General features: G+C 41.5%; 1 non-coding gene across 1 annotated transcript; it reads left to right on the plus strand.

Annotated features, from left to right (window-relative positions):
- The first annotated feature begins 9,726 nt into the window (after positions 1–9,726).
- On the plus strand, positions 9,727–9,834 carry LOC148575066 (small nucleolar RNA R71). Its single transcript, XR_015905837.1, has one exon. It is a non-coding gene; the product is annotated as a small nucleolar RNA R71 (small nucleolar RNA).
- The last annotated feature ends 223 nt before the right edge of the window (positions 9,835–10,057 follow it).

A 10,057-nucleotide genomic window follows, 5' to 3' on the forward strand; every position in this document is an offset into this window, starting at 1 on the left:
TTTGGATTGTGAAACACACCTAATTATTTAGTCAGCATCACATCTCCACAAATATGGGTCATCCCATATGTAATACTTGGACTCGCTTTTAAGCTTGTCCTTTTGATGCTTAGAAAAATTAGGAGGAAAGGTACGAATAACCAAATAATTAGCTATGGGTGCATACCAAGGAACCACCTCAGATATTACTTGCAAGCTATCAAATGGAAATGCATCATTAATAGGAGTGGAGTCACTTTTAATATGTTATAGGTGACTCAAGTGGTCCGCTACCAAATTTTGGGAACCACTCCTATCTTTGATCTCTAAATCAAACTCTTGCAATAACAATATCCAACGGATTAACTTTGGTTTAGACTCTTTCTTAGCTAGCAAGTATTTTAAAACTGCATGGTCTGAATATACTACCATTTTAGTTCCAAGTAAATAAGCTCATAATTTATCCAAAGTAAAAATGATGGCTAAAAGTTCCTTTTCAGTGATAGTATAATTAGACTGGGCTCCATATAGAGTTTTAGAAGCATAAGCAATAATATAAGGATCCTTACCTTCATGCTGAGACAACGTCGCTCCTACCGCATAGTTAGATGCATCGGACATGATCTCGAATGGCTTACTCGAATCAGGCCTTCTCACAATAGGAGCTTGGGTCAAGGCAATCTTTAGCTTGTCAAATACTTCCATGCAGTCTTCACTCAAGTCAAACTCCACATCTTTCTGCATCAGACGGGACAAGGGTAATGCAACCCTACTGAAGTCCTTGATAAAACGCCGATAGAAACCTGCATGACCAAGAAAAGAACGGACTTCTCTCACAGAGGAGGGATAAGGTAAACCAGAAATAACATTAACCTTTGTTGGATCAATAGATATACCAGTATTAGAAACAACATGGCCTAGAACAATACCTTGCTTTACCATAAAATGACATTTTTCAAGATTAAGCACAAGGTTTGAACTAGCACATCTTTCTAAAACTCTAGACAGATTATCCAAGCAAAGGTCAAAGAAATAACCATATACACTAAAGTCATCCATAAATATTTCCATACAATGCTAAAAAAGATCTGAGAAAATACTCATTATGCACCTTTGAAACGTAGCCAGTGCATTACATAAGCCAAAAGGCATTCTCTTATATGCATACGTTCCAAAGGGGAATATAAAAGTTATTTTCTCCTGATCTTCTGGAGCAATGTGGATATGAAAATAACCAGTATAACCATCTAGAAAATAATAATGCGATTTACTTGATAGGCGATCAAACATTTGATCGATGAAAGGTAATGGATAGTGATCCTTGTGAGTGGCCAAGTTCAAGCACCTGTAGTCATTGCACACTCTCCAGGAATTCTGCACCCTTGTAGCCATGAGTTCCTCATTCTCATTCTTCACTATTGTGTTGCCGGAATTCTTCGGAACCACTTGTACTGGGCTAACCCACTCGCTATCCGAGATTGGATAGATAATGTCGGCTTCAAGCAGTCGGGTCACTTCCTTCTTCACAACCTCCAGAATTGTGGGGTTCAACCGCCTTTGAGGTTGATGAATAGGCTTTGCTCCCTCCTCTAGAAAGATGCAGTGCTCACAAATCTGAGGACTTATACCTACTATGTCCGCCAAACTCCACCCAATAGCTTTCTTGTTTCTTCTCAGCATATTCAGCAGTCGCTCCTCTTGTTGGGAAGTAAGTTCCTTTGAAATAATCACCGGGAGCTTTCGATTGTCTTCTAGATAAGCATACTTGAGGCGAGGTGGAAGGGGCTTTAACTCCATGTTCAGCTCATGGCTTGGCACTTGATCATCCGAAACTACTGGAGGTGGCAAGGTCTCTTCAGTATACTCAGATGGCTTCCCCACACTTGCACCTTGAGTCATGTTCTTCTCATCAACTGCCTCTTAGTGAACTTCAGCCACAGTCTCATCAATAATATCACACTGGAAGATAGAGTGGTCTTCCGGTGGGTGCTTCATAGCTTTATCAAGGTTGAAGCTCACTGCTCTTCCATCAATCTCAAATGAATATGTACCCGAGAAGGCATCCAATTTAAACTGAGAAGTCTTCAAAAATGGCCTTCCAAGCAAGATGGATGATGGTCTTCCTGAGTCATTAGGGGGCATCTCTAGAATGTAGAAGTCAATAGGAAAAATCAACCCTTTAATGCTCACCAGGACGTCTTCCGCAATTCCAACTACTGAGATTATGCTCTTATCCGCCAAAACAAAACGAGCTGCCGACCTTCTTAACGGTGGAAGCTTCAAAGCATCATAAACAAATAGTGGCATAATACTAACACATGCACCTAAATCACACATGCAATCAACAAACTGTACACCCCCTATAGTGCAAGTAACCATACAAGGACCGGGATCACCACATTTCTCCGGTATAGCACCCATTAAAGCAGAAATCGAGCTACCCAAAGAAATAGTTTCTAAATCATTGATCTTTTCCTTATGCATGCACAAATCCTTTAGAAACTTAACATATTTAGGAACTTGGCAAATAACATCAAAAAGGGAAATAGTTACCTCAACTTTTTTGAAGATCTCCACCATCTTGGGATCTAGCTCCACTTACTTTTTAGCCCTCCTAGCAAGGTGTGGAAAAGGAATAGGAATGACTTCTTTCAACACATTATCTTCCTTAGAAACTCCATCCCTTGGTTGAGCAACTTCTTCTTCAAATGCCTCTTGTACATCATCTTCATCTTCCACATCTTCTACCTCAACAATCTCTTCATCTTGAGTGGCTTCATTTAAGCTTGGCTCCGTGGGACTCCTCTCTTGCAATGTAGTGCCGGACCTCAAAGTGATGGCATTGATTCCACTCTTGGGATTGGATAAAGGTTAAGAAGGGAGTGTACTGGAGCTTGGGGGTTGAGTAGTGGAGGTAGAGGGTGGTTCCATACGGGATATAAGGGCTTGTAGAGTGGAGGTAAGACCGGTGAGGCTAGAGGTGAGTGAAGTTTGAAGCTCTTTTTGTCCTTGAAGAATATAGTGAAGTGTTTCATCTTGGTTGGAGGAAGGAGGAGGGTATGTGATTTGGGGGGCTTATGGTTGGTTGAGTTGAGGTGCTTGAGCTTGCCTTTGGTGAGGTGGTCGGTAACTTTGGCCTTGATTTTGTTATTGGTAAGGAGGGTTTTGTTGATAGTTATTATTCCACCTTTGATTTCTACCATTGTCTCTACCTCATTGGTTGTGGTTGTCTCTCCATCCTTGGTTGGAATTGTCTCTCCATTCTTGGTTGGGTTGTCTTGCCAACCTTGATTGTAGTTACCACCTTGATTATAGTTACCGCCTTGTTGATAGTACCCTTGATTCGGACGGTTGTAGTAAACATTGGTAGCCACCAAGGTGTTGTCCTCTTGGAGTTGTGGACATTCATCAGTATAGTGGGAATAGCAAGCGCAAATCTCACATACTCTCTAAGGGACTAACTGTTGACATTGTTGTTGTGGAGGATGCGGAGGTTGTTGTTGATTGAGTTGGAGTTGCTTGAGTATGTTGGTCATCTCTTCCAAAGTCTTGGTGAGAGCCGCGGTCTCACTACTGGAAGAAACTTTCGCAATAGTCTTGGGATGATTATTCCTTTGTCCTGCATGTCGGGTTGACTCAGTTAGATCGGTGATGAGTTGCCATGCCTCCGTCGCCATCTTGTACTTTGTCAAAGAACCATTACTTGCAGCATCCAAGAGAGTCTTGTCTTGAGGCTTCATGCCTTGGCAGAAGTAGCTAATTAACACCAACTGGTCAATCATGTGATGGGGACACGAGTCAAGGAGATTCCTGAAGCGTTTCCAATACTCATAGAGAGTCTTCGATTCACCTTAAATGATGCAGGAAATTTCCTTCCTCAATTTATCTGTAACCTCTGCTGGAAAGAATTTGTCCAAGAATTCCCTTATGAGCAAATTCCAATTAGTAACCACAGCTTCGGGTTGAGTGTAGAACCACTCCTTTGCCTTTTCCTCAAGAGAAAATGGGAAGGCATATAACCACACGGCAGTCTCGTCCGCACCATGCCGCCTAGTAGTTGAACAAGTTGTCTGAAAATCTCTAAGATGCTTGATAGGCTCTTGAGCAGGTAAACCATGGAATTTAGGCAATAGATTAATCAATGCGGTCTTCAGTTCAAATCAGCAGTCAAATTCGGATGACGCGCTTGATATGTGGTACGCGGAATTGTGATTACACTTTAGTTATGTAAAGTTCATTGCTTTTTCTTTCCCTGGAAATGGCGCCAAAAACATGATGCCAAAACCACGGTTCACAACTCCGTGTAACTGACCAGCAAGTGCACTGGGTCGTCCAAGTAATACCTTACGTGAGTAAGGGTCGAATCCCACGGAGATTGTTGGTATGAAGCAAGCTATGGTCACCTTGCAAATCTCAGTTAGGCAGATATAAATTGATAATGGTGTTTTCGAATAATAATTAATAGAATAGGGATAGAAATAGTTATGTAATTCATTGGTGAGAATTTCAGATAAGCGAATGGAGATGCTTTCGTTCCTCTGAACCTCTGCTTTCCTGCTATCTTCATCCAATCAGTCTTACTCCTTTCCATGGCTGGCTTTATGTGATACATCACCACTGTCAATCGCTACTTTCGGTCATCTCTCGGGAAAATGATCCAATGCCCTGTCACGGCACGGCTAATCGTCTGGAGGCATCACCCTTGTCAATGGCTTCATCTCATCCTCTCAGTGAAAATGGTCAACGCACCCTGTCACGGCACGGCTATTCATCTGTCGGTTCTCGATCATGCTGGAATAGGATTTACTATCCTTTTGCGTCTGTCACTAACGCCCTGCAATCGCGAGTTTGGAGCTCGTCACAGTCATTCATTCATTGAATCCTACTCGGAATAACACAGACAAGGTTTAGACCTTCTGGATTCTCTTGAATGCTGCCATCATTCTAGCTTACGCCACGAAGATTCTGATTAAGGGATCTAAGAGATACTCATTCAGTCGAAGGTAGAACGGGAGCGGTTGTCAGGCACGCGTTCATAGGGAATGATGATGATTGTCACGTTCATCACATTCAGGTTGAAGTGCGAATGAATATCTTAGAAGTGAAACAAGATGAATTGAATAGAAAATAGTAGTACTTTGCATTAATCTTTGAGGAACAGCAGAGCTCCACACCTTAATCTATGGAGTGTAGAAACTCTACCATTGAAAATACATAAGTGAAAGGTCCAGGCATGGCCGAGATGGCCAGCCCCCAAAACGTGATCAATAGATCAAAAGATAATCCAAGGATGGTCAAAAAGACGTCTAATACAATAGTGAAAGGTCCTATTTATAATAATCTAGCTACTAGGGTTTACAGAAGTAAGTAGTTGATGCATAAATCCACTTCTGGGACCCACTAGGTGTGTGCTTGGGCTAAGCTTGAGTGTTTCACGTGTAGAGGTCCTTTCTGGAGTTGAACGCCAGCTTTTGTGCCAGTTTGGGCGTTCAACTCTAGTTTTGGCTCCTTTTCTGGCGCTGGACGCCAGATTTGGGCAGAGAGCTGGCGTTGAACGCCAGTTTGCGTCGTCTAAACTTGGCCAAAGTATGGACTATTATATATTGATGGAAAGCCCTGGATGTCTACTTTCCAACGCAATTGGAAGCGCACCATTTTGAGTTCTGTAGCTCCAGAAAATCCATTTTGAGTGCAGGGAGGTCAGAATCCAACAGCATCACCAGTCCTTCTTCAACCTCTGAATCTGATTTCTGCTCAAGTCCATCAATTTCAGCCAGAAAATACCTGAAATCACAGAAAAACACACAAACTCATAGTAAAGTCCAGAAATATGAATTTAACATAAAAACTAATGAAAACATCCCTAAAAGTAACTAGATCCTACTAAAAACATACTAAAAACAATGCCAAAAAGCGTATAAATTATCCGCTCATCACAACACCAAACTTAAATTGTTGCTTGTCCCCAAGCAACTGAAAATCAAATAGGATAAAAAGAAGAGAATATACTATAAATTCCAAACTATCAATGAAACATAGCTCCAATCAAATGAGCGGGACTTATAGCTTTTTGCCTCTTGAATAGTTTTGGCATCTCACTTTATCCATTGAGGTTCAGAATGATTGGCATCTATAGGAACTCAGAGTTCAGATAGTGTTATTGATTCTCCTTGTTCAGTATGATGATTCTTGAACACAGCTTCTTTATGAGTCTTGGCCGTGGCCCTAAGCACTTTGTTTTCCAGTATTACCACCGGATACATAAATGCCACAGACACATAATTGGGTGAACCTTTTCAGATTGTGACTCAGCTTTGCTAAAGTCCCCAATTAGAGGTGTCCAGGGTTCTTAAGCACACTCTTTTTATGCTTTGGACCTTGACTTTAACCGCTCAGTCTCAAGTTTTCACTTGACACCTACACGCCACAAGCACATGGTTAGGGACAGCTTGGTTTAGCCGCTTAGGCCAGGATTTTATTCCTTTAGGCCCTCCTACCCACTGATGCTCAAAGCCTTGGGATCCTTTTTATTTGCCCTTGCCTTTTGGTTTTAAGGGTTATTGGCTTTTTGCTCTTTGCTTTTTCTTTTTCTTTCTATTTTTTTTCGCCTTTATTTTTTTTTCTTTTTTTTCTGCAAGCTTTGTTCTTTGCTGCTTTTTCTTGCTTCAAGAATCATTTTTATGATTTTTCAGATTATCAAATAACATGTCTCCTAGTCATCATTCTTTCAAGAGCCAACATATTTAACATTATTAAACAACAACTTCAAAAGACATATGCACTGTTCAAGCATACATTTAGAAAACAAGAAGCATTGTCACCACATCAATATAATTAAACTAAGTTCAAGGATAAATTCAAAACTCATGTACTTCTTAGTCTTTTGAATTAAAATATTTTTCATTTAAGAGAGGTGATGGATTCATAGGACATTCATAACTTTAAGACAAAGTTACTAACTACTAATGATCATGTAATGAAGACACAAACACAGATAAGCACATAGCATAGAAAACGAAAAACAGAAGAATTAAGAACAAGGAATGAATCCACCTTAGTGATGGTGGCGTTTCCTTCTTGAGGAACCAATGATGTCCTTGAGCTCTTCTATGTCTCTTCCTTGCCTTTGTTGCTCCTCCTTCATTGCTTTTAGATCTTCTCTGATTTCATGAAGGATGATGGAGTGCTCTTGATGTTCCACCCTTAGTTGCTTCCAATAATTGTGTGGAAGAAAATGTATCCCCTGAGGTATCTCAGGGATCTCTTGATTTGCAGTCAAATATTCTACCACTGAGCTATAGACCCTTGATGGAAGCTTTTGTCTTCCCTTTCCTCTTTCTAGAGGGGTCTCTGGCCTTAGGTGCCATTAATGGTTATGGAAAAACAAAAAGCTTATGCTTTTACCACACCAAACTTAGAATGTTGCTCGCCCTCGAGCAAAAGAAGAAAGAATAGAATAAGAAGAAGAAGATATGGAGGAGATGGAGGGATGTGTGTATGGATGTGAGTGGTGAATGGAAAACAGAAGGGATGATCATGAATGGAGAGAGAGGGTGAGGTGGGTGGGGATCCTGTGAGATTCACAGATCCTGAGATGATCCTGTGGGGTCCACAGATCCTGAGGTGTCAAGGCATTTACAACCTTGCACCAAATTAGGCATGTAAAATGCCCTTGCACACAACTCTGGGCGTTCAGCGCCAGGTTGGTGCCCATTTTGGGCGTTCAACGCCCATTTGTTGGCTATTTCTGGCGTTGAACGCCAGAACCATGCTTGTTCTGGGCGTTCAGCGCCCAGACACTGCCCATTTTGGGCGTTCAGCGCCAGAACCATGCTCTGTTCTGGTGTTGAACGCCAGGCAGGTGCTTCCTCCAGGGTGTGATTTTTCTTCTGCTGTTTTTTATTCTGTTTTCAATTTTTATATTTATTTTGTGACTCCACATGATCATGAACCTAATAAAACATGAAAAACAATGAAAATAAAAATTAGATAAACATTGGGTTGCCTCCCAACAAGCGCTTCTTTAATGTCAATAGCTTGACAGTGGGCTCTCATGGAGCCTCACAGATGTTCAGAGCATTGTTGAAACTCCCCAACACCAAACTTAGAGTTTGGATATGGGAGTTCAACACCAAACTTAGAGTTTGGTTGTGGCCTCCCAACACCAAATTTAGAGTTTGACTGTGGGGGCTCTAGTTGACTCTGTTTTGAGAGAAGCTTTTTCTGCTTCCTCCCCATGGATGCAGAGAGAGATCCTTGAGTTGTAAACACAAGGTTGTCCTCATTTATTTGAAGGATCAATTCTCCTCTGTCCACATTAATCACAGCTCTTGCTGTGGCTAGGAAAGGTCTTCCTAGGATGATGGATTCATCCTTTTCCTTTCCAGTATCCAGGACTATGAAATCAGCAGGGATGTAAAGGCCTTCAACCGTTACTAACACGTCCTCTACTTGTCCATAAGCCTGTTTTCTTGAGTTGTCTGTCATCTCTAATGAGATTTTAGCAGCTTGCACCTCATAGATTCCCAGTTTCTCCATTACAGAGAGGGGCATGAGGTTTATCCCTGAACCAAGGTCACACAGAGCCTTAAAGATCATGGTGCCTATAGTACAAGGTATTATGAACTTTCCAGGATCCTGTTTCTTCTGAGGCAATGTCAGTTGATCCAGATCACTTAGTTCATTAGTGAACAAGGGAGGTTCATCTTCCAAAGTATCAATGCCAAATAATTTGGCATTCAGCTTCATGATTGCACCAAGAAACTTGGCAGTTTGCTCTTCAGTAACATCCTCATTCTCTTCAGAAGAGGAATACTCATCAGAGCTCATGAATGGCATAAGGAGGTTCAATGGAATTTCTATGGTCTCTAGATGAGTCTCAGATTCTTTTGGTTCCTCAGAGGGAAGCTCTTTATTGATCACTGGATGTCCCAGGAGGTCTTCCTCCTTGGGATTCATGTCCTCTCCTTCCCTTACAGGTTCGGCCATGGTGCTTATGTCAATGGCCTTGCACTCTCCTTTTGGATTCTCTTCTGTATTGCTTGGGAGAGTACTAGGAGGGATTTCAGTGATCCTTTTACTCAGCTGGCCCACTTGTGCTTCCAAATTTCTAATGGAAGACCTTGTTTCATTCATGAAACTCACAGTGGCCTTAGATAGATCAGAGACTAAGTTTGCTAAGCTAGATGGGTTCTGCTCAGAATTCTCTGTCTGTTGCTGAGTGGATGATGGAAAAGGCTTGCTATTGCTAAACCTGTTTCTTCCACCATTATTAAAGCCTTGTTGAGGCTTTTGATCCTTCCCTGAGAAATTTGGATGATTTCTCCATGATGAGTTATAGGTGTTTCCATAAGGTTCACCTAAGTAATTCACCTCTGCTATTGCAGGGTTCTCAAGATCATAAGCTTCTTCTTCATAAGAAGCCTCTTGAGTACTGTTGGATGCAGCTTGCATTCCATTCAGACTCTGAGAAATCATATTGACTTGCTGAGTCAATATTTTGTTCTGAGCCAATATGGCATTCAGAGTATCAATCTCAAGAACTCCCTTCTTCATAGGCGTCCCATTACTCACAGGATTCCTCTCAGAAGTGTACATAAACTGGTTATTAGCAACCATGTCAATGAGTTCTTGAGCTTCTGCAGGCGTTTTCTTTAGGTGAATGGATCCACCTGCAGAAGTATCCAATGACATCTTTGATAGCTCAGATAAACCATCATATAATATATCCAGGATGGTCCATTCTGAAAGCATGTCAGAAGGACATTTTTTGGTCAGCTGCTTGTATCTTTCCCAAGCTTCATAGAGGGATTCACCTTCTTTCTGTCTGAAGGTTTGAACATCCACTCTAAGCTTGCTCATCTTTTGAGGAGGAAAGAACTTGGCTAAGAAAGCCGTGACCAGCTTATCCCAAGAGTTCAGGCTATCTCTGGGTTGAGAGTCCAACCAGATTCTAGCTCTGTCTCTTACAGCAAAAGGGAAAAGCATGAGCCTGTAGACTTCAGGATCTACTCCATTAGTCTTAACAGTATCACAGTCTGCAAGAATTCAGTTAAGAACTGAAAGGGATCTTCAGATG

Source organism: Arachis ipaensis, chromosome B2 (genome assembly GCF_059453495.1).
Source record: "Arachis ipaensis isolate K30076 ecotype BB chromosome B2, ASM5945349v1, whole genome shotgun sequence".
NCBI classification, from domain to species: domain Eukaryota; kingdom Viridiplantae; phylum Streptophyta; class Magnoliopsida; order Fabales; family Fabaceae; genus Arachis; species Arachis ipaensis.